The 23,306-nt window shown below is 32.5% G+C and overlaps 1 protein-coding gene across 3 annotated transcripts in view; it reads left to right on the top strand.

Annotated features, from left to right (window-relative positions):
- LOC127174365 (cadherin-18) overlaps nt 1–23,306 on the top strand; it is a 277,340-nt gene that overhangs the window by 143,440 nt on the left and 110,594 nt on the right. Inside the window, exon 1 of one of the 3 annotated variants that reach the window (XM_051124767.1) lies at nt 8,688–8,834. The exons of the other annotated variants lie outside the window; for them this stretch is intronic. The gene's annotated coding sequence lies outside the window, so the exon portion shown is untranslated. Of the gene's footprint in view, nt 1–8,687; nt 8,835–23,306 lie in introns of those variants that run through there. 3 annotated transcript variants of the gene reach the window in all.

Below are 23,306 nucleotides of genomic sequence, written 5' to 3'. Positions count from 1 at the left end.
ATTCAGAGACACATAGAACATTTTCAGAACAAATCATGGTCCCCTAATGATTAGCATTTATACATTTGGCAGTTGCTTTTATATAAGCATTCAAGGTTTGCTTTGGGAATCGAACCCATGACCTTGGTATTGCTAGCGCCCGTGGTTATTTAATCGGTGCAGAAACTCGTAATCTTTGACTTCTCTTTTGAAGTCAAGACCAGTAGTGGATTATGGACTTCGACTGAATCCGTACGGCTTCCCCCTTTGGTTCTCCAATCTTTTGCTCGCACTCGACCGCTCGCTGGTCATTTGTCTTTGTGTCATGGAGTAGCCCACGCATACCCTCCCACCAGAGCAGCAGTTTGAAATGAGATTCACTTGACTGCATAATCTCTCTCCATTGAGCGCGACGCAGATTAATTGCCCAAACGGCTGAGACTCTGCCTCCTCGGCCAATCCCCGATCACACGGCCAATCACGTTCCTCATTTCCACAGATATGGTGCTGGTGCTTGTGCTGGAGGTGCTGCTTGGCCAGCGGATCTGCGGCCTTTTAAGAACCAAGCTGCATTCACATTCATTTGAGAGGCGAACAATGACGCAGCTATTCATTTGATTCCGCATTACAAGTGTCCTTTCTTTTTCTTTTTCTTTCTTTCTTTCTTTCTTTATTTCTTTCTTTCACTATATTGATATTGATAATAATAATAATAATAATAATGTACTATTACAGATAATTATATTCCATAAAAGTGTTTCTTTCTTTCTTTCTTTCTTTCTTTCTTTCTTTCTTTCTTTCTTTCTTTCTTTCTTTTTTTTTTTCTTTCTTTTTCTTTCTTGCTTTCTTTTACATAATTATCAATCACTATATTAAATCATTTTTATTATTATTATTATTATTATTATTATTGCTATCATGAATACTGTGATATGAATAGAATAGTTTATGTATTTCCTTTTTATTAATGTAGAAAATAAATCACAATAAATAATAAAAATAATAATAATAATAATAATAATAATAATAATAATAATATACGTTATAATAATTGTTGTTGTTGTTATTTATTAATTTATTTATTTAAGTCTGTTGTCATGTTTGTTTGTTTTTTTTTTAGAAAAATAAAGCATTAAAATATCTCAACTTCTAAAATAGTGAATAGCGAGTGGTCACTATATAATAATAATAATAATAATAATAATAATAATAATAATAATAATAATAATAATAATAATAATAATAATAATAATTTATTATTACAGATAATTATATTCCGTAAAAGTGTTCTTTCTTTCTTTTTCTTTCTTTCTTTCTTTCTTTCTTTCTTTCTTTCTTTCTTTCTTTCTTTCTTTCTTTCTTTCTTTCTTTCTTTCTTTCTTTCACATAATTATCAATCACTATATTAAATAATAATGTATTATTATTATTGCTATCATGGATACTGTGACATGAATAGACTATTTTATGTATTTCCTTTTTATTAGAAAATAGAAAATAAATCACAATATATAATAACAATAATAATAATAATAAATAATAATAGCAATAATAACCATATTATTATTATTATTATTATTATTATTATTATTATTATTATTATTATTATTATTATTATTATTATTATAAATTACAATAATTGTTGTTGGTATTTATTTATTTGAGTCTGTTGTCATGGTTTTTTTTTAGAAAAATAAAGTAAAACAGTGAATAGTAAGTGGTCACTATATATAATAATAATAATAATAATAATAATAATATTATATTATTATTATTATTATTATTATTATTATTAAAGCATTACAATTTATCTTAATTTAATTCCAATTTCTCTTTGTTATTTGTATTATATTATTTGTTTCCTTTTTGTTCATTTTTAAAATATATCACTATATTAAGTAGTAATAATAATAATAATAATAATAATAATAATAATAATAATAATTCATTATTATTCATTATTGACTATTTAGCAGGGTTTTTTTTTGTTTGTTTCTGTTTATTTATTTATTTATTTATTTATTTTTTTCTTTAAGTTACTTTCAAAATTCAGGAAAAATAAATATAGATATCAGATTACTGATAAACTGTGTATAATATACAATTAATATAAATAGCAGATCGGCTCATTTGATGTTTAAAAAGTTTGATGTGAATTATGTTGTTTGAAACATGTTATTTGTTTATATTGATTACTGAGTAATTAGTTGAAGACTGTGGTATGTTGCCAAATCTGAGCACAGTTTGAAACACACAGATTAAAACATGGACATTACGATGGTGTTTTTCTTAGGAACAAAAAATCTTAGAAGTAAAAGCAGAATTTTCTCTCCACTTAATCTCTGTCTGGTTGGTACAAACAAACAAAAAAAAAAAAAACATTAGAAATCTTTTTGTTTTCTTTCTGTCCTATGGACGATTGGCTGTTGTTGAATCATGTCTTAAGCTTTATTATCTGAAGACACCAAAGGGAAAAGAAACTGTTTTTTCAGATCAATATGTCAATCACAGCCACCATAAAACCGTATGTCAGTGTTGAAGGCCTGTCTTGTCTTTAACACATCATAAAAATCATACTGTTAAAGACTCATCAATATGTGCCAAGCAGTCAGTCCTATATATCACCAACAGCATCCAAGTATGTTGTTGATTTCTCATCAACATGTTGTACATTCATATTGCCTCAGGTAAATATGCTCATATGTTCTATTAATATAAATGTATAATGGCTTGATGGCTTGAACCTGGTAAATTCATATGTGTTGTCACTATAATTGCTTATCATTTTTATTTTCAAATGAAGACCAGCATACATGAGACAGTACATGCTCTGTCATCACTGCTTGCTCTTGCGACGGGTGAGGATGATCGTAACATACTAACAGCTCTGGAGCGGGATATAGCACTGCAGATTTTATCAACAAAATGGAAAGAGAACACATACTCTGTCTTTAGGGGATATTTTTATTTTAAAACTCCAACCACACTTGTTTGCTTTACTCCAGCTTCACTATGAAATATAAGGGATCATGTTTTGGACACAGACTTTGTTGGGTTTTTATATATATATATAAATCATACGCAGACATTTTATTTGGTTTATTTGGTTTAGATTGTTTGTTTGTTTTTATGTTTTATTTAATTTGTTTTACATTTTCTTCAACTTGTTACTTAAGTTTTAACTTGATTTTTCTTTTATATTTTTATTTGATTTAGTTTAATTCAGTGTTTAATGTAATTAATCTTATCTTACTTTTTTTGTATTTTGATTTTGCCTATATATGGTATCTCTGAAGTCTAATAATATTCACTTTTATCATATAAATATATTTTTAATTTACACTCAGAACATATCATACTCTGACTATTTTATTTTATTTTATTTTATTTTATTTTATTTTATTTTATTTTTTTTTTTATTTATTTTTTTTTTTTTTATTTTGCTAACACCAAAATAAAATAATAACCTTTCTTAGTAAACCTGGTCTTCTGTATGCTATAATATTATTATAATGAATAATATTCACTCTTTGCAGATGAATACATTTTTAAATTACCCACACATCATACCATTATTTAAACATTTTTTTTTTAATTTAATTTTATTTTATTTTATTTTAATTCAGTGTTTAATGTAATTAATATTATCTTACTTTTGTTGTATTTTGACCAGTAACATTACATTTTGAGGATTTGGCTTTATATAGTATCTCCGAGGTCTAATAATATTCACTTTTGTGAGATAAATATATTTTATTTTTCACTAAGAACATATCATATTCTTTTATTTTATTTTATTTTATTTTATTTTATTTTATTTTATTTTATTTTATTTTATTTTATTTTATTTATTTTATTTCAGTGTTTAATGTAATTAATCTTATCTTACTTTTGTTGTATTTTGACCAGTAACATTACATTTTGAGGATTTGGCTATATATGGTACCTCCGAGGTCTAATAATATTTACTGTTATCAGATCATATATTTTTAATTTGCACTCAGAACATATTCTATTCTGATCTTTTATTTTATTTTATTTTATTTTATTTTATTTTATTTTATTTTATTTTATTTTATTTTCATTTTATTTTATTTTAGTTATTTTATTTTATTTGTCTGTTGGTAACACTTTAACAACTTTAAACATTTTTATCAGAGCACTTGTTATTCTTAAATATTTAAATTTTAACTTTAAAAACGTACATTTTTACACCAGAGATATATATCGGTTAAAAATATTGGTTATCGGTCTACTTGATTTATTTCTACCCTGAAAAACACATATTGGTCGCCCCTTAACTTTAGTTAATGCATTAACTAGCATTAACAAGCAATGAGCAATACGTTTGTTTCAGTATTTATACATTTTTCATGTTTTAGAAGAATTGCATGGTAGTTTATGTTAACTAATGTACTTAACTAAGGTTAAGTATGGAAGTGTTACCAGTCTGCTTAAGTCTTTCTCTTGTTCTAGAAAAAATTTCCAAAATTTGTAAAGATATTCAAGAAAGAAATGGATAGTAGTAGTTTCCTGTAGATTAGAAGGTTCTGAAGGTTCTGAAGCTTCAGCAGCGCAACACCAAACAGTCATGGTTGAAAGGTCATCATTGATTTTACCACAAACACATTTGAGTGGAAACTCTTCGACAGTCAGTCGTGTGTGTGTGTGGCAAACGTTAACGCTTGCACTCCGGGGACAGGCCATGTAGCCTGTGCGAATGATAAATGGCTGGAATGAGTGAAGTTGAGAAGTCAGTGACTGCCTAGCGTCCCCGCTGTCTTTCAGCAGTCCTCTTTTCCTCAGCCTTCACCTCTCCTTCTCACCGGTTTAATCGTCCGACACTTCACACGCTCCACCTCGCGCTCCCCTCTCTTCCACACCTCCTCCTGCTGTCCGCCTAATTGATGGCTGAACACGCTGGAGAGGCCTTCACTCCTTCTTTTCTATCTTTTTTTTTATATCTATCCTTTCAAAGGCGATGGAGGCTCGTGAAGGGCCTCTCATTCTCACTCCCCATCTCCTTGGCTCGTTTTTTTCGCTCCCTCCTTCGCTGTGTCTCTTCTTTTCTTCATTATTCATTAAGTTTCCCTTCAAAGCCCCAGAGAGAAGACAGAGAGAAAAGATACGCCGCTGGACTTCAACCCACCTGCGGGAGCGTGAGGAGAAAATGAGCGAGGGATGACAAACCGATATAATAAAATGAAAGCTATAAGCTGTGAGACGTTCAGCTGCATTTAGCCTGCACATCTGGTAGTTTGACATATAGTGTATCCAATTTATTTTCTGTTTACTTTTGGACCTGACTGACTGTTTACTTTATTATTGCTGCAATGCATTGCAAACTGTTCTGTGCTGTGTTATCAGTGGAGATGGATGAGTAAATGGTTTTGTTTGCTTCTGTCTGGTTGGTTTGCATCAATATTGATGCATTCTTTGCAAGTCGGTTGAGCAGTTTTGAGCATTATTTGAGCTATTTGGCCTCACATAAAGCTTAATAATGAAATATATGGGCTGTGTGACAGTCATGGGTTTAAGTCTTTTTAGTTCTTGGTAGGGCCCTGTGAAATCCGTTTTATTTTTTCCCAAATGCCGTTTTCATTTTTTCCAGACTGTGAATTTTCCTGGATTCCATTGTTTTTAGTTTTTATTTTCAAATTCTGTTTTCCAATCATTTTCTGCATTCGATTTTAATGGTATAATTAAATTTTAATAATCGAAAACATCTATAGTTATTGATTTTATATGAAAACATATATTTTTTATTTTTTTATTATTTTATTTATTTATTTTTTTTATTTTTTTTTTCCAAAAATGCTATGTGGTGCTTTCACTTTTTCCTGGCAAATTCTGTAGATTCCATTTTTATGACTGGATAATTACATCAGCTTTTTTATGTATTGTAACATGTTATTTATTCCTGTGATGCAAAGCAGAATTTTCAGCGTCATTACTTCAGTCTCACATGCTTTGAATGGGTGCCGTCCAAACAGTCCAAACAGCTGATGAAAACATCACAGTAATCCACAAGTAATCCACACGACTGTTGTTCTTGCATCAAAATCAATTTACACATTTGTTTTGAATTATTTTGGACTGTTTTTGCCTGTGAATGTTGCTTGATCTGTGCATATTTCTCTCCTGTTTCAGATTAAACAACTTTTCACTGGAGATAGAAACGTCTTAAAGATGAATTTGCTTCTTACAAACACACAGCTTTTCACTTCACAAGATGTTAATTGATGGACTGGAGTGGTGTGGATTACTTGTGGATTATTGTGATGTTTTTATCAGCCGTTTGGATACTCATTCTGATGGCACCCATTCACTGCAAAGGATCCACTGGTGTGCAAGCGATGCAATGCTAAATTTCTCTAAATCTATTCTGATGAAGAAACTAACTCATCTACATTTTGTATGGCTTATGAGAGAGTAGATTTCTAGCAAATTCTCAGGTATGTTTGAATTATTCCCTCAATCCAGTTTTATACCATGGTGTTTTAGTGCCACATTAAAAAAAAAAAAATAAATAAATAAAATAAAAAAAATCAAAGATTACGGGATTAAAGTCGTAATATTTCGAGAATACAGTCGTAATTACAAGAATAAAGTCAAAATATTTTGAGAATAAAGTCAAAATATTTTGAGAATAAAGTCAAAATTACGAGAATTAATTAGTAGCAATTATGAGATTAAAGTTATAATATTTTGAGAGTAAATTCTAGCCTATTACGCATGCAAATTACCCAGTATGGGTGAAACGGGAGATATTCCAAAGTCTCAGCTTTCAAATTCTGTCAGTTTTATAGCGAAATACAAACAATATGTTTATTACAATAATGTGTTTTTAATGTGGCGTGACAGATCGCTGTATTCACCTCAGTTTAGGTGGCATGTGAATCAGTCATCAGTCATTACGCAAAATATAGGCTATACTCTCAAAATATTATAACTTTAATTTCTACAATTGAAATTCTCAAAACATTTCAAATTTATTCTTGAAATATTTTGAACTTATTTTTGAAATAGACTTTATTCTCGAAATATTTTGACTTTGTTCTCATTGTATGTAGACTTTATTCTCATTGTATGTAGACTTTATTCTAGAAATATTTTGTCTTTATTCTTGTAATATTTCTACTTTATTCTCATAGTAGTTTGACTTTATTCTTAAAATATTTAGACTTTATTCTCGAAATATTTAGACTTTATTCTTGTAATATTTCAAATTTATTCTTGTAGTATTTAGACTTTTTTTGGAATTTTTAGATTTTATTTTCTAAATATATTGACTATTCTCTTAGTATTTCAAATTTATTCTCATAAAATTTCGACTTTATTCTTGTAATATTTTTCTCAAAATATTTAGACTTTATTTTCATAGTATTTTGACTTTATTCTTGAAATATTTTGACTTTATTCTCGTAGCATTTTGACTTTGTTCTCAGAATGTTTCAACTTTATTCTCAAAATATTTTGGATTTATTCTTGTAGTATTTCGACTTTATTCTCATAGTGTTTAGACTATTCTTGTAGTATTTCAATTTTATTCCTGAAATATTTTGACTTTATTCTCATAGTATTTTGACTTTGTCCTTGAATTTATTCTAAAAAATATTTTGGATTTATTCTTGTAGTATTTCAACTTTATTCTCATAAAATTTCGACTTTATTCTTGTAATATTTCGACTTTTTTTCTCAAAAATATTTCGACTTTATGCTCGTAGTATTTCGACTTTGTTTTCGAAATATTTCAACTTTATTCTCAAAATATTTTGGATTTATTCTGGTAGTATTTCAACTTTTTTCTCATAATATTTCGACTTTATTCTTGTAATATTTCGACTTTTTTTCTCAAAAATATTTCGACTTTATTCTCGTAGTATTTCAACTTCATTTTTGAAATATTTCAACTTTATTCTCAAAATATTTTGGATTTATTCTTGTAGTATTTCAACTTTATTCTCATAGTGTGTAGACTTTTTTGTTGTAGTATTTCGATTTTATTCACAAAATATTTCAACATTATTCTCATAGTATTTCGACTTTATTCTCTAAATATTTACTTTATTCTCGAAGTATTTCGACTTTATTCTCGAAATATTTCGAATTTATTCTTGTAGTATTTCGACTTTATCTTCAAAATATTTTGATTTTATTCTCGTACTTTCGTCTTTTCTTTTTTTTTTTAAACGTGGCACTAAAATGCTGTTGTAGTTTTAAGCAGCTCTACAGAACTACAACTGTGTAGTTTTCAAATGAGTTCAGTTCAGTAACAGCTGCAGAGTTCATCAATTATGAAACACATTTGATTCATAACTGATTTAGTGTGTCAAAAATATCTCTGAAAAGACTGGTTGACAATGTCAGTGCAGCCTTGAGCCGAAAGTAATAAACACATTTCCAGAAAGACAGGAAAACAAAGCAACAGAGAATCAGTGTGCAATGGAGAAAATAAAATACTGGTGTTGATTAATATGAATATGATCAAAGTAAGAAATGAAGTTAACTCCAGATCAGACGTAATAAAAATAATAGTAGGCACGCAGCCTGTGAGAAACAGAGTCGAAGAGAGAGAGAGAGAGAGAGCGAGGGCTGGCGCATGCATGACGGACGCTCCTTGAGCTCTGAGACGGCCAATCAGAGCGCTCAGCTCGCCCGAGCTGCTGCAGCGGAGGAGTGAGAGAGGATTCTCCCACACACGCGCACACACACGCATCCTGAACGGAGCAGAGCAGCAGACGCTCGACAAGGGAGCGCAGGCACGCGGTGACAATGGTACGCATGGGACAGAAAGTCTCTTTGGAAACTTTACCAACGACACCGGATGCACATTTGTGGACTTCTATCCTTAGGTAACGTCCAATATTTTTCATTTTCATGCATCGCATCAAATGTGTTTTGTAGGCACTGAGTGAGTGAGTTATAGAAGGAAGTTGCTGTGCATCAACCGACTATAGAAAGTGAGTAATGACACTTTATTTTTTCTAGAATGCATGAGACAAGAAGTCAGCATCAGGATAAAAGAGATCTGTATTCAGCGTGCGGTATCTGTTGAGTATCTCCTTCTGCGCTGTGTGAAGTAAACGCACGGCATTCAGCCGTGTATGCGATGATGTGCGCTTCATCAGATTGCCAGACGCAGTTGAGAGGTGCATGTCTGCGGCTTATAAGGCTTATCTTCTTACAGCCGCACTTAAAATCCACCGCTCGGCTGGAGCTCTGAGCCGGGGTCGCGCCGTCATCCAGACGAAAGGAGAGGAGGGGCGGCAGATGAATGCTAATAATGTTTGGGTAGATTCCACTGGCGGAGAAGAAGTTGTTGAAGCACGGTTTGCATGTGTGGTGTGGTGTCAGGTGCTTTGCTTCGGCTTAATGTCACTTTTTTTTTTTGGTACGCACAGAGATGTGCACACAAAGCTGTTTGCTGTTGGAGACACAGCGTTGCTCTATTACAGCCCCTGAAAGGACGGTTGTGGTTCGATACAGAGCTTGTGCTGTCAGAGGGTTAAATGGAAGATTTCATAAGATAGAAAGAGAACGATTGGGAAAGAGATAAAGAACGCTTTCTGAGTCTGCTGTGTGGAGAGCATTCTGTACTCGGCTCCTTCTCTGAAATGATTCAATTTGGGCCACTTTGCAGAGGAGTTGGTTGTAGGATTTGAGAGGGATTTGATTCTCTCCAGAGAGCAGCGGCGTTCGGCTGTATAAATCACCCTCAGACCATTGACATACAGGCCTAGTTATGTATGGCAATGATGTGGATGGGAAAATCTAGTGATTCTTCACATGCCGTGGCATTGGTTGACAATGCATGACAGAGGTTTTCCTCGTGAACCATTGTGTTGCAGATTTTGTTGTGATTCGTTCTGATTCATGAGCCTTGTGTGAAGTGAGTGCCTTTGCTGTTTGATGTTTATTTGAGGACATTTTTTGTTGAAAACTAATGAAAGGGCATAGAGAGCACTGACAGCAGGAATGGGATCAAGACATGCAGGGCAGATTCAAACCTGCATGTTCAGCTTGAGCACCACAGCTCAACATTTCTGGAGTATATGGGCTAAATATTAAATCATGGCACCGACATATTTTCTTCCTTTTTTATAATACGTAAATAAATATTAAAATAAATTAATAAATAGTCATAATAATAACAATTGTTATTATTTTTATTTAGCATTACATAATGACAATAATAATAGATTTATTTTTTATAATGACACAAATTGTATAAAAATATATAATATTAAATATAAGACATAATAATAATAAATAATAATAATAATAATAATTATTATTATTATTAGTAGTAGTAGTAGTAGTAATAATAATAATAATAATTATTATTATTATTATTATTATTATTATAATTATAAACCTGTGTAATGTCATGAATTACTATGCAAATAAAATATTCAGATATTTCTAAATAACACATTAAATATAAGCAATAATATTAAATATAACACAGCCATGCAATATAATAATAATAATAATAATAATAATAATAATAATAATAATAATAATAATAATAATAAATAAATTTACATTGGTTTGTTGAAAATAGAATTCTTCCAAACATACTTTATTTTATTTACTATGTAAATAAAATATTTAACTATTTATAAATCACACAAAATATAAAAACAAATAAAAATGTATTTTAAGTATAACACATAACCATGAATAATAGTAATAATAGTAATAATAATAATGTATTATTATTATTATTATTATTATTTCACACTTGTTACAAATAGAATTTTACAAACATGAATTATTTTAGTTATAAAATATTTATTATTATATAAGAATTATTATTAACTATTTGTAAATAACACACAAAATATAAAAATAAATAAAATATATTAAGTATAACACAGAACTATGAACCTAATAATAATAAAAATCGTCATCATCATCATCATCATCATCATAATCATAATCATGTTTTTACACTTGTTTGTTACAAACAGAATGTTACAAACATGAATTTAGTTATTATGTAAGTAAAATATTTAAATATTTATTAAATATATATAAAAAAATAAAATGTATTAAGTATAACACATAACCACAAACCTTACTACTACTACTGCTACTACTACTAATAATGTATTTACACTTGTTTGTTACAAACAGAATGTTACAAACATGAATTGTTTAGTTACTATGTAAATAAAATATTTAAGCACAGTACTCAACATCAAAACCTTTCATCAAAGTTGTCCAAAAACCAAAACAATACCCGTTCTTGTCAGGATAACTTTTTTGATCCACTTCAAATGTTGGCTACTATATTTATAAAAAACATATGTAATATATATATATATATATATATATATATATATATATATATATATATATATATATATATATATATATATATATATATATATAATAAAATGTAATCTTAAATATAATATAACCATGACCATACTACTACTACTACTACTATTTACACTTGTTTGTTACAAACAGGTTGAAAGTTCAAAGATCAAATCCATCTCCATCTTGAATCCATGACTTCATATACTACCAATACCAATATCTTATTTGAATACTTCATCGAGAAAAGAGTCCATCTTTGAAGGGTCTTCTCATGGGAACACACTGTGTTAAATGGAGTCCACATAATAAATCAATCTTTGAACCTTCACCCTGTTAACCTCTGAAAGGTGTCTGACACCAAACAAAGCAGAAGACCAAAGTGTCAATAAGTGAATGAAACATCATAACCTTCAGACCTTTGATACTGCTCCTCTAATTCATCCGCCACACAACTGACTCGTCCTAATAGAGCAGAAATACTCGGCTATCTAGTCCAGACAGCTCATTACTTCCTGTAGCCCTTTGATTAAGCAAATACTCTTGATGCTAAAAGCTGCCTGTGTCACAGTTCACAGAAAGTCATTAATACCATGAATTAAACCAGCATTGGAGGCTGATTTGGCTTCGCCTGCAGGAGGCTAATGTCTATACTTCTCTGTTTGTTGTGTTAGCATGTCTGCGCAAGACAAATACCGTATGGCTTATTGCTAAGTGTTGAGGCAGTGATTTCAAACAGCACTTCGAGGAGAGAAACATCGTTAGGGAGACAAAAAAGCCTGCAATGAAGTGATTATCCTGCTGTGTGAGATTGTTAAGGATGCTTATGGTTGTCATGAAAGTACCGATTTGTCTCAGTAAAAGAGAAGAATGTGTGATGAAACATGAGCTTGGATCACAGAGAGTCAGTGATGGCACATGCAGTCCTCATCCTCGAGTTGTTTACTTGTCTACTGTTCCTTTGGTTTGTAGTCTTTCTTCTCTTTCCTCTTGTTTTCTTGTTTATTTTCCCCTTCCCTTTCCATTTCTTCATTTTCCTTTCTTTTTCTCCTGTCACCTTTCTTTCCCTTTTCTCTTTCATTTCCATTTTACTTTCTTTTCCCTTTCACTTAATCTTTTTTCCAGTCTCCTTCCACTTTCATTTATTTTCCTCTTTCCTTGCCTTTCCCATCTCATTCCTTCCCTTTTCCCATTTCATTTTCTCTTTTTGTTCCTTCCGTTCTTCTTCCCCTTCCTTTTGTCTTGTCAATTTTCTTTTGCCCTTCCTGTTTCATTTCCATTCTACTTCCGTTTTCCTTTTCCCTTTCTTTTCACTGTCTTCTTCGGCTTTCATTTCTTTTCCTCTTCCCGTTCCCATCTTATTCCTTCCCTGTCCATTTTCTCTTTTTTATCTTGCCGTTTTCTGTTCTTCTTTCTGACCTGTTGCTTTCCCCCTTCTTCTTTAATTTCCATTCTACTTCCTTTTCTCTTTCCCTTTCTTTCCACTCTCCTTCCATTTTCATTTATTTTCCTCTTCCCTTTCCCATCTTATCCCTTCCTTTTCCCCTTTCATTGTCTCTTCTTGTACCTTATTTTCCCCTTCCCCTTTGTTCTGTCCTGTCACCTTTCTTTCCCCTTTCTCTTTCTTTTCCATTTTACTTCCTTTTCCCTTTCACTTAATCTTTTTTCCAGTCTTACTCCGCTTTCATTTATTTTCAGCTTTCCTTGCCTTTCCCATCTCATTCGTTCCCTTTCCCCCTTCCGTTCTCTGTTCTTGTACCTTCTTTTCCTTTCCCTCGTTTCTGTCCTGTCGCTTTTTCCCCTTTTCCTTTCATTTCAATTTTACTTCCTCCTTCCTTTCCCTTACTCTTTTTTTTCCAGTCTCCTTCCACATTCATTTTTCATCTTCCCTTTCCCAAAAATCTATTTTCTCTTCTTGTTCCTTCTTTTCCTCTTCCCCTTCTTTCTGTCCTGTCACTTTTCCCCCTTCCTCTTTAATTTCCATTCTACTTTCTTTTCCCCTTTCCTTCCCTTTTCCTTTCCCCTTCCTCTTTTATTTCCATTCATTTTCCTTTTGCAATTTTCTTTCAGTGTCCACTTCTTTTCCTCTTCTCCTTCTTTTTGTCCTGTCGCTTTTCTTTTTCCCTTCCTCTTTCATTTCCATTTGCACTTCCTTCATCACCCCTTCCCTTTTCCATTTTCCTTCTTGTTCCCCTTTCCTAGAGTTTTATTTTCCCCTTCCCTTTCATTTGTATTCCACTTGAATATCCCTTCTCACCCTTTACCCTTTTGCTTTCTCCTTTGTTTTTCCCTGTTTGTTTTTGCCTTTCTTCCTTTTACCTTCTCCTTTCATTTATTTCCTCTTCCCTTTCCTTCCTGTTCCTCATTCATTCCCTTTCCATTTCCTATTTACTTGTTTCTCTTGTCCTTTTGCTGCTTAATTGTGTCTTCCGATTTTATTTTATTTTCCTTTATATACTTTATTTCCCCATCTCATCTCTTCCATTTCCAATTCCCTTTCCCTGTCCCTTCTTCTTTCTGTCTCTTTTCTTCTTCCTCTTTCATTTCCATTCATCTTCCCTTTCCTGTTTTCTTAACTATTTTCCTGTATCTTGTATCTTCTCTTTTCCTCTTCCCCTTATTTCTGTCCTGTCACTTTTCTTTTCCCGTTCCTCTCATTTTTTTTTTTTATTTGCCCTTCTTGTTCCTGTTTCCGTTTCCTCTTTCCTTCAGTTTTATTTTCCCCTTTTCCTTTCATTTCGACTCATTACCCTTTTTTCTCCTTTCATTTTTCCTTCCCTTTCCCATTTCTTTTTTTAACTTTTTCTCTTTTTCTTTCATTTTTCCTCTTCTTGTTCTTTCACCTTCTCCTTCCCCTTTCATTTATTTTCCTCTTCCATTTCCTTCCTCTTTCTTGTTCATTCCCTTTCCATTTCCCTTTTCCTTGTTCCTCTTTTCCCTTTGGTTTTATCTTCCACTTTAGTTTCTTTTCATCTTCCCTTTCCCTTTTTCATCACTTCCTGTTCCTTACCTTTTTCCATTTCCCTTTTTTCCTTGTCCCTTTGCTTATCTTTTACTCTTCCACTTGCATTTCCTTTTATTTTTCCATTTTCCTTTCTTGTTTTTCTTTTCCCCATCTCCTTCAGTTTTATTTTCCCCTTCCCCTTTCATTTCCATTCCACTTCCTTTTCCATTCTCAACATTTTTACTTTTCTCTTTCTTTTGTCATACTTTTGCTTTCCATTTTCTTTCCATTTTTTCCCTTTCTTTTCTTACCTTTCTTGTTTCTGTTCCCTTTGCCTTTCCATTCTCATACTTCCTACCATATTTCCCTTTCCCCATTCCTTTCCTTTGTTTTTCCCTCCCTCTTTCCCATCCCTTTCATTTCTCAAACCATAAGAATTTTCTCATTTCTTATGGCACGTTTAAAGGCTTTAAGGCATTTCATGACACCATTGGTATTTTATGGAAGTACTATATTCATAAAGCTGATTTGTTTACCGCACCAAAGGTTATATCACCTCATTTATCTCTCTATCACTTTATATCTCTCGCTCTGTCGTTTCTGAAATCTCCTAGCGTTCGTGCATCTTTATCTGGTCTCCCACCTCAGGATTTCCCATGAGCTTCACTCCTCAGTAGCTCTCTTGACAGAACAAGTTATGTGAGAGACAGAATTCAGTAAAACAGAATATGGCTCACTTTAAAACACATACGCATAGACACTCATGCAAGTCAATAATCCCTCTCTCCCTCTCTCTGTCTGTTCCCAAATGCACAGAGGGCGGATTTACTAAGAGTGAATTGCACACAATGATAGCACTATTTATTTGCTTGCAATGACTTATTTTAGTGTCCAGTTTACTAAAGAATGATACATATCAATAGTGGTGAAATACAGTGTATGCAGCAGACTACTGCGATCTGCTGTAGTTTACTGTAAATGTACAGCACTGCACTGATCCAGAGACCTGAATCGACTCTTTAAAATGCAGAAGGAGTGAATGCATTCCAGGTTATAATAGAAATGTACACAAACATGCTGAAATGCCTTATTACATAATGCACAGTAATAATGTAACCTGCATCAGGTGAATAGTATATATATAATAGAGCAAATTTACATAGAAAAAAGCTATGTTTGCTCAGAAAACAACAATAATGACTTGCAGTCAGGGAAATGCAGTGAAGGCATTTTCAGCGCATTTAACGCCTGCTAAACTAGTTTGTGGGTGGTTAGTGATTTTTTTTATGCACTGAAATACTGTTTTGTTATTATCATTCAGTTTCTTATTGCAGAGTCTTGTCGGAGTGGAATAACCTCTTGATTGACTGAACAGAGGAAAAAGGCAGCCTTGATAAACATTTCATTGCTAATGCTCAATAAGATCATCCTTTCGCACACGCACACTCATCCCATACACTCACGGGATACAAAAGCCACTTCACACATCACGCAGTAAATTAGACTGCAGGGGAAACGTGCATTCATGCTAATTGCTTTGAAATACCACACTCATCCGAACACGTACAGGCACCTGTGACTAGATGAGAACAGGCTGCGGAGGATGACAAAGCAAAGAAAGAGCAACAGAGATGCATACGGGGAGCGTGCCCCAAATCATACCCGGGGGAAGGTTTTGTGCAAAAGTGTGAGGCAGATACACAGAAAAGCAAACACACGGAAAATGTGAATGAGCGGAAATGTGAATGAGCTGTTCTGGGGAGAAAAAGCAGTCGTGTGAGCGTCACAGTGTAAAGCAGAGATATGGAGGGTAGAATAGATTGCAGAGCCTGTTACACTGCAGTGATGTCGATTATTTTGAAGATCACGGTCATCTTTTTCGCTTGCAATGAACCCGAAGACTCAAAAACACATGCTTTTATATCTTTTGGCCATTTTGTTACACAGCAATGTTTGTCGAGTACATAAATGAATCACGTTTACACTGAACACTACACATACTGTAGGTTAAATGGTGGGAAATATTATAGTGAAATAATATTATTACATTTTATATATATATATATTTTTAATGTTTTCAAATGTTATTAATTCCTGTGATGCAAAGCTGATTTTTGTTAGCATCATTGCTTCAGTCTTCGGTGTCACATCCTCCTTCACAAATCAGAAATATGCTGATTTGCTGTGCAAAAAAAAAAAAAAATATATATATATATATATATATATATATATATATATATTTCTTATCGGCAATGCTGAAAACGGTTAACATTTTGATATTTCATATATATATATTTTTTTTTTCTTTTTTTTTTGTGGAAACCATAATGCACTTTTTAAAATCAGTTTTATTTTATTTTATTTATTTTATTTTATTTTATTTTATTTTATTTTTTCAGTTAAAAATAAAATGATTTAACATTAAATCCACATTAAATGCAAACTATTTATTTATTTATTTATTTTGGCACAATTTGAACAGCACGTTAATTTGAAGAATCTAAAAGCATACCCCTTTTTTCTTTTTTTTTCTTTTCTTTTATCAGTTAAAAATAAAATGATTTGATTTAAGAAAGCCAGTTTAGTTAAATACTGCTGGGTTTTTTTTTAGTTGTACTTTATAAGAGTTTTTCTGGTTTTATCATTGTATTTAATGTAAGTTTATATATTTAAGATGGATGATGTAACACTATTGTTATTAGCTTGCATTGTACACTTAAAAAATCTATTTCTTAATCATTGTAGTCTTGTTTTCCAGTTACAATATCTAAACGTCCTTGAAACAAGATGAATTTACTTGCGAAATAACAATGCATAAGATGTCAATGCTTGTTTTCAAAGAATTTATCTTTAATATGAGTGTAACTTGGCAGATTTTTCCATTGGTTTTAAATAAAAAATAAACTGACGTTGCAGTAACTCAACATATGTTTTAGTTCATATGATGCAATTCATGAAAACAAGTCTTAATATCTTAAGCAGTGTTGCGTCAAGTAAAATCTTGTTTCAAGGATATTTAGATATTTTAATCATCTTGGGGATAAAATTTGTTTTGAAAGAGTAGCTGTGGAATAACTTGACTGGAAAGCTTTAAACAGTTTCAGACTTCCCCAATGGTTAGGTTGAGACTGTACTACTCTGCTTAAACCAGACAGAGTGACCCCTAAGTAGGGTGGACTGGATTAGAAAGAAGCACGACCCGTTAACACTGCTTGTTTCACTGATCCGTCTGTGTCCAAATCGATCTCTTCTCATCAGTCAGACTGTTTCGTCCAGCACTCGCTGTGGTTTGGACATGTAAGAGTATCCACTTAGTGGCTGTTCAATGGTGTGGTTTAATTGGGTTATATATATAAAATATATAAAACAGCCTGTGTGACCGAGGAAGGATTACTGTAAGAGGTCATTTGACATGTAGATACATGTCAGATAGTATTTTCTTGTAAAACCTACTCTAATAATATTTGTTACAACTGAAATAGCTTTTACGGTGCAAACGAAAACAGATATTGATGCATAAATGTTGCATTTATAGGTTTCTTAAATCGTATTGCTTCTAGGAACAAAGTAAAAGCAAAATGAGTGTTTTAAAATGCAAATGCATAGACCGGGCTGTATATAGTGCAACCATTTTGACTGAAAACTGTGTGCGACTATAAAAAAACATATTTAAGAGGACCAGAGTGACCTGATCAGCATATTTGTGTTTGCGCTGAGAGGAGCTTCACAGGTTTCCACGTGTTTTTTGCAACACTGAGTAATGTATCACAGACATCTGATGAATCCGTTGTGTAAATAAGAGATTCATTGTGCAGTGTAGAGAGCTTCGTTGATTATAATGGAACTTTGTGAGATTGCGATGAACTAAGATGAGTGACAGCTTTTAATGATTTTTATGGGAGTTTGCAAATGAGATATTGATGTAATACAACAGTTAAATAAAGATGAAGTTAATATTAAATGATTTACATTGTCTGATTATAACACTATTTTCATCATAAAAAATAGTCTGAAGTCACAACTGAGCCGCTGCGCATCTCCATTCAAACACAGCAGTGTTTCATTTATGAATGAAAGTGCGTTTTTAAATGAATCTAGTGACTCAATGATTCAATTTCCCATTCATAAAGACAGCCACTTGCTCTATTCCTGAATGAATCAGCCATTTGAACAAATCAAATGAATGAATGATTCAGTAATTTAATCAGTGACTTATTCTGTATATATCTGTATTTTTATATATTATATATATATATTATATATTTTATATATTATATTATATATAATTTTTATATTTAAAACATTAATCTCAACATTAATTTGATTGCACTCATGCCACCTCTGAGCCTCATTAAACATATGAAAATACATCTACAAGCTACTTTGTGTTCCTCTGTGCCACCTCTGTAGTACAAATTAATTTTGTTAATACTGATTTTAATTATATTGGTAACTTATTCTTATTCTACTTATTCTTATTCTGTTGTTTTAATTAGAAATTTTAAAAAGCTTAAAAAATAGAATTTAAAAAAAAGATTGACATACTCATGAAATACTTTTAATAAAGTTAGAAAAATGTCATTACAAAGGTAAAAACAAAATTCCCCTGTAAATCACTTTAAGGAGTCAAATATCACCTTGTAATGGGAAGGCTAATTTTTGATTATTGATTAGAAGGTGCTCCTGAAATTTTGACTGTGCTCCTAAATTTTTTAAGTTAAAGGGGTCATCGGATGCCCATTTTCCACAAGTTAATATGATGCTTTAGGGTCTCATTCTAAGGGATTGTTCCTTTAAATGCAAATGAGCTCTGCTCGCCCCGCCCCTCTCTTCTCTCTGTGGAGTGACGAGCCTGTTTACTTTAGCCGCATTTAGCACGTTTAGCTGCGAAACTTGCTAACTAGCACATTATTAGGAAAGGTAATTGCAGAGATTCATAAAAAAAACCCTTATACTCACTTCTGCTGTAGGTGAAGCTGGATCACGAATGATTTGTGCGAACATAGGCGCATTTATGTAGATCGGGAGGCGCATTCCCTTCACAAACAAACATAATCCACTGCATCTTCAGCGGCACAGATGTCCGGAGTAAATGACGACTACTATGTTCATTATTACATCCAGCAACACAACACCTCAATCTCTCAATCTGAGATATTCTTGTCTAACTTACGTCCCTGCTCCGGCATCGAAACAATGGAAGTCGGACTGTTACAGCTGATCTGAGGTAAGACACTCATGTCAATCAACTATCGTGGATGCGGCCTCTGTTGGTGTGACGCCACACCGATAGGCATCTGTGAATGGCTCGATTTGAAAAATCGATTACTTAATTAAAAACCACTGCATGGATTTTTATCATTATAGGGTAGATTTGTACATACACTGCCTACACATTAATGTTCAAACAACATGTAAAAGTGAAGTTTGCATCCAATGACCCCTTTAAGAGAAAAGTAAGTGTAGAGCCCTGATAGATAGTTTCTAAAGAGCTGTATCTTTGTCTAAAGATTCTCCTGTGACCCTCCTTTGCCTTCTTCAAAACCATTATTTTTGCAAACCCACCAACTCAGTAGACAGCAGCTGTGTGTGAAGATCATAAAGATCATCAGATCAGTTTCGTAACCCGGAGAGGCGTTGAGAACCATTGATCACGCATTACCGCCTGTCAGGATGTAGCATTAGGGGTTCTCGGACTGTTGTCGTAATCAATAGTATTGTTCCTGTTTGTGGCCATTTGACTTTTTTGTCTGACCTCGCAGTGTCCATCTAAGCCTGCGTGAATCATTACGATTGCAAAGAGCAGAAGCATGACGAATCGAACAGCTCACGGGCTATTTATACATTACGTCTGGCATGTAGCAGAAAATCACGGACTGTTCTGTACAGAAAAGTCATCACCTACGGGCACCTGGGAACTCTTTCTGCTGAAAAACGAGACTGTTTCCATTTCCAGTGCCCCACCGACATTCTCCAGAGACAGAACAGGCACTCGTGGGTCATCCAGGGAAACATTTTTATGTGCATTAATAAATTATTTTACTCGCTTATAGAGAGAACGATGTTGGAAAGATCTGAGGTTCTATAAAAAGACATGGCGTATGTTTATTTAAAAAGGGAAATACTATAATGTTTATTTTATAGAGCTAAATGTGGAGCTTAAGTGCTGGCTGAATGTATACTTGTGTCTGTTTGTTCTTCATTTGAATAGGTTGTATTTTAAATAGTGGTTAAGAGACATCATGATTTAATCATAATTTTATACTTCTGCATGCACCCCCAGGGCTTCCTTTCAGCTGCTGTCTTTATGTTCGCTCCTTCTCAGTCTTTCCATTTATGAATTATTTATTTACTTCACATGCTGATGATCAGTGACGAACCATGGGACTATAGAGTCAGCTGACAAGTCATGATGTATGAGTGTTTGTACCTTGGAGGAAGAGGTATTGCTGATGGAGACGTGTTAAATTGTTTGCTAAGTAGCCCAGAGGTGTTTTCAGGTTTTTCTTGAAAAGCTAATCTACAAGTAAGATGAGTGCCAAGCTGAGAAAAATGCAGAAGACTGTGACATACATGTATATGATAACAGCTAAAGTGTATAATTTCCAGTATATTGGGAATATATTTATACATTTGTTTTCTAAGTATACATGCAATAAATGGGATAATGTATGGCTTGGTTACTAAGGTTGGGTTTTGACAAATTTCATGTTTCAATTCGATATTTATTATTTTGGATATATATCAGGCACAGTACCTGCTAAATTTACTTAAGAAAAGAAAAATTCTTGTAAAATATACATGAGAGTCAGTTGCTAGTACATTACTATGACACTGAAGGTTAAAAAGAACTGATTTGTATATAAACACTTAAATTACAGTCAATTAAGTTTTTATAGTAACTAAGTTTTATTATTTTTTTCTTAGTTTTAATTACATAAACGTAAATTAAACATTGATGAATAGTAAAAATTATAATGAATATGTTATATGGTGCATATATATGGAAGCACATTTCCATCACTGAATAAAAAAAAAAAAAAATGAATTGCAACTTTTTATCTCATCTTTTAAGTAAGAATCTCGCAGTTCTTACTTTTTTCTCAGAATTAAATGATACAAACTCACATTTCTTTTTTTCTCTTAAAATTGCAAGTTTATTTTTTCTCAGAACTGGCAATTCTGACTTTATAACACGCAATTCTTTTTCCCCCTCAGAACCTGAATTTATAGCTTGCACAAAAGAAAAACGTATCTCAATATATCACAAGAAAAAAGAAAAAAGTCAGAATTGCGAGATATAAACTCGCATTTGCAGGGGAAAAGTCACAACTGCGAGTTTACATTCTGACTTTATAACGTGCAATTGCGAGTTTTTATCACAGAATTTATCACAGAAAAAAAATCAAAATTGCAACTTTATATCACGCAGTTCTGAGAAACAAGAAGTCAGAGGTAAGACTTTTTTAAGGCGCAATTCTGAGAGTTTATATCAGAATTCTGAGAAAAAAAATCTGAATTGTGAGTTTATATCATAAAATTCTGAGAGAAAAAATCTGGATTGTGAGTTTTTATCATGGAATTCTGAGGGGAAAAAAGTCAGAATTGCAAGTTTATATCACACAATTCTGAGGAAAAAAGTCATAAGAGTGTATATGATGCAATTCTGAGAAAAAGGTCAGAATCAAAAGTTTATATTAAAGAATTCTGAGAAAAAAAGTCAGAATTGCAAGTTTATATGATGCAATTCTGAGAAAATAAGTCAAAATAGTGAGTTTATATCACAAAATTCTGAAAAAAGTAAGAATTGTGAAATAAAAAGTTGCAATAACCTTTTTTTTTAACATTTTTTATTTAGTTGTGAAAACAGGCTTCCATACATATAATTTAGCAAAATTCTCTCTAGAGTTAATTTTCCTAGCTAACTAACTAATTTAAGGTCACAGAGGTAAATGTGACGTTACAAGACATTCTATTGATTGATATATTGACATATTTGCCTGGTTGAAACACTGATTGAGCAATTACATGAGACAGGATACAGATTTCAATAAGTTGTACTCTTTCTTTTAACATACCTTCAGACATTCATTCATGTTTATTCCATGTTCAAAACGGCATTTATTGTTTGAATATTGTAACAGAATTTGAAATCTGAGACTTTCATATCAAAAGTAACACACAAAGCTATTGCGATTTTTTTGGATGGTTCCCTTCATTAACTGAAAACAAGCTAGACTAACTGATTCTTAGGATTTAAGAATTGATTAAAATCGAAAAATAGATTTTTTATGTTTTATTTATTTATTTATTTTTACCCAGTCCTAGTTATTTCCATCATACTGTATATACACACCTAATACACTGTATCTCATCTCATATTTTGTGTGAATATATGCATATAGAGGGAGCACTCTGACGATGCTGTTCTGTTTCCTAGAAACCAAATGCAGTTAAAGACCTCAGAAGCCAGCAGAGAGCTCACTGCCTGTATTAAAACACAGATATGAGAGAGAAAGGGAGAGAGAGACAGGTGCTAATTCAGTCTCACAGATCTGAGAACAAGACGTTAGAAGAGTCACACATCAGGAGTATATGAAATATGTTATGTGGAGGGGGATTTCATTAAAAGTGTTAAAAGAAGTTAAAACAGGTGCTATAGTGAAAGTTTCAGTGTTGCTGTCATATGGTACACACAGATGCTTGCTTTGAACTTTTATGTGTCTGTTCTTTGACTGAAGACTGTATTCGTGTGTGTGTATACGTACATGGATTTTAATGGTATTTTTCAGTCATTTTTCTCGCCCTTCCCTGCGCGTCTGGGCATTTGGGCATTTTCGGGCAGTGTTCACATTGCAATTTTTAAAGATGAAGCATCATTTTGTAGCAGTCAGATGGTGGAGTTTGTCCCTACTGAATACACATTAGATCCTGCAGTGTCAGCTTATCTGAAGCCTGTATGTGTGCTGTTGCATACAGCAGGTTTTCTTAATTCATTGCAGTGCATTTGTTATGTGTGATAGCTGTGACTGGATGAGGCATGTTGAAAGCAGTT

Source organism: Labeo rohita, chromosome 12 (assembly GCF_022985175.1).
Source record: "Labeo rohita strain BAU-BD-2019 chromosome 12, IGBB_LRoh.1.0, whole genome shotgun sequence".
NCBI classification, from domain to species: Eukaryota; Metazoa; Chordata; class Actinopteri; order Cypriniformes; family Cyprinidae; genus Labeo; species Labeo rohita.
The sequence above is the reverse complement of the archived record's forward strand: the minus strand, read 5'-3'. Positions and strand labels throughout refer to the sequence as shown.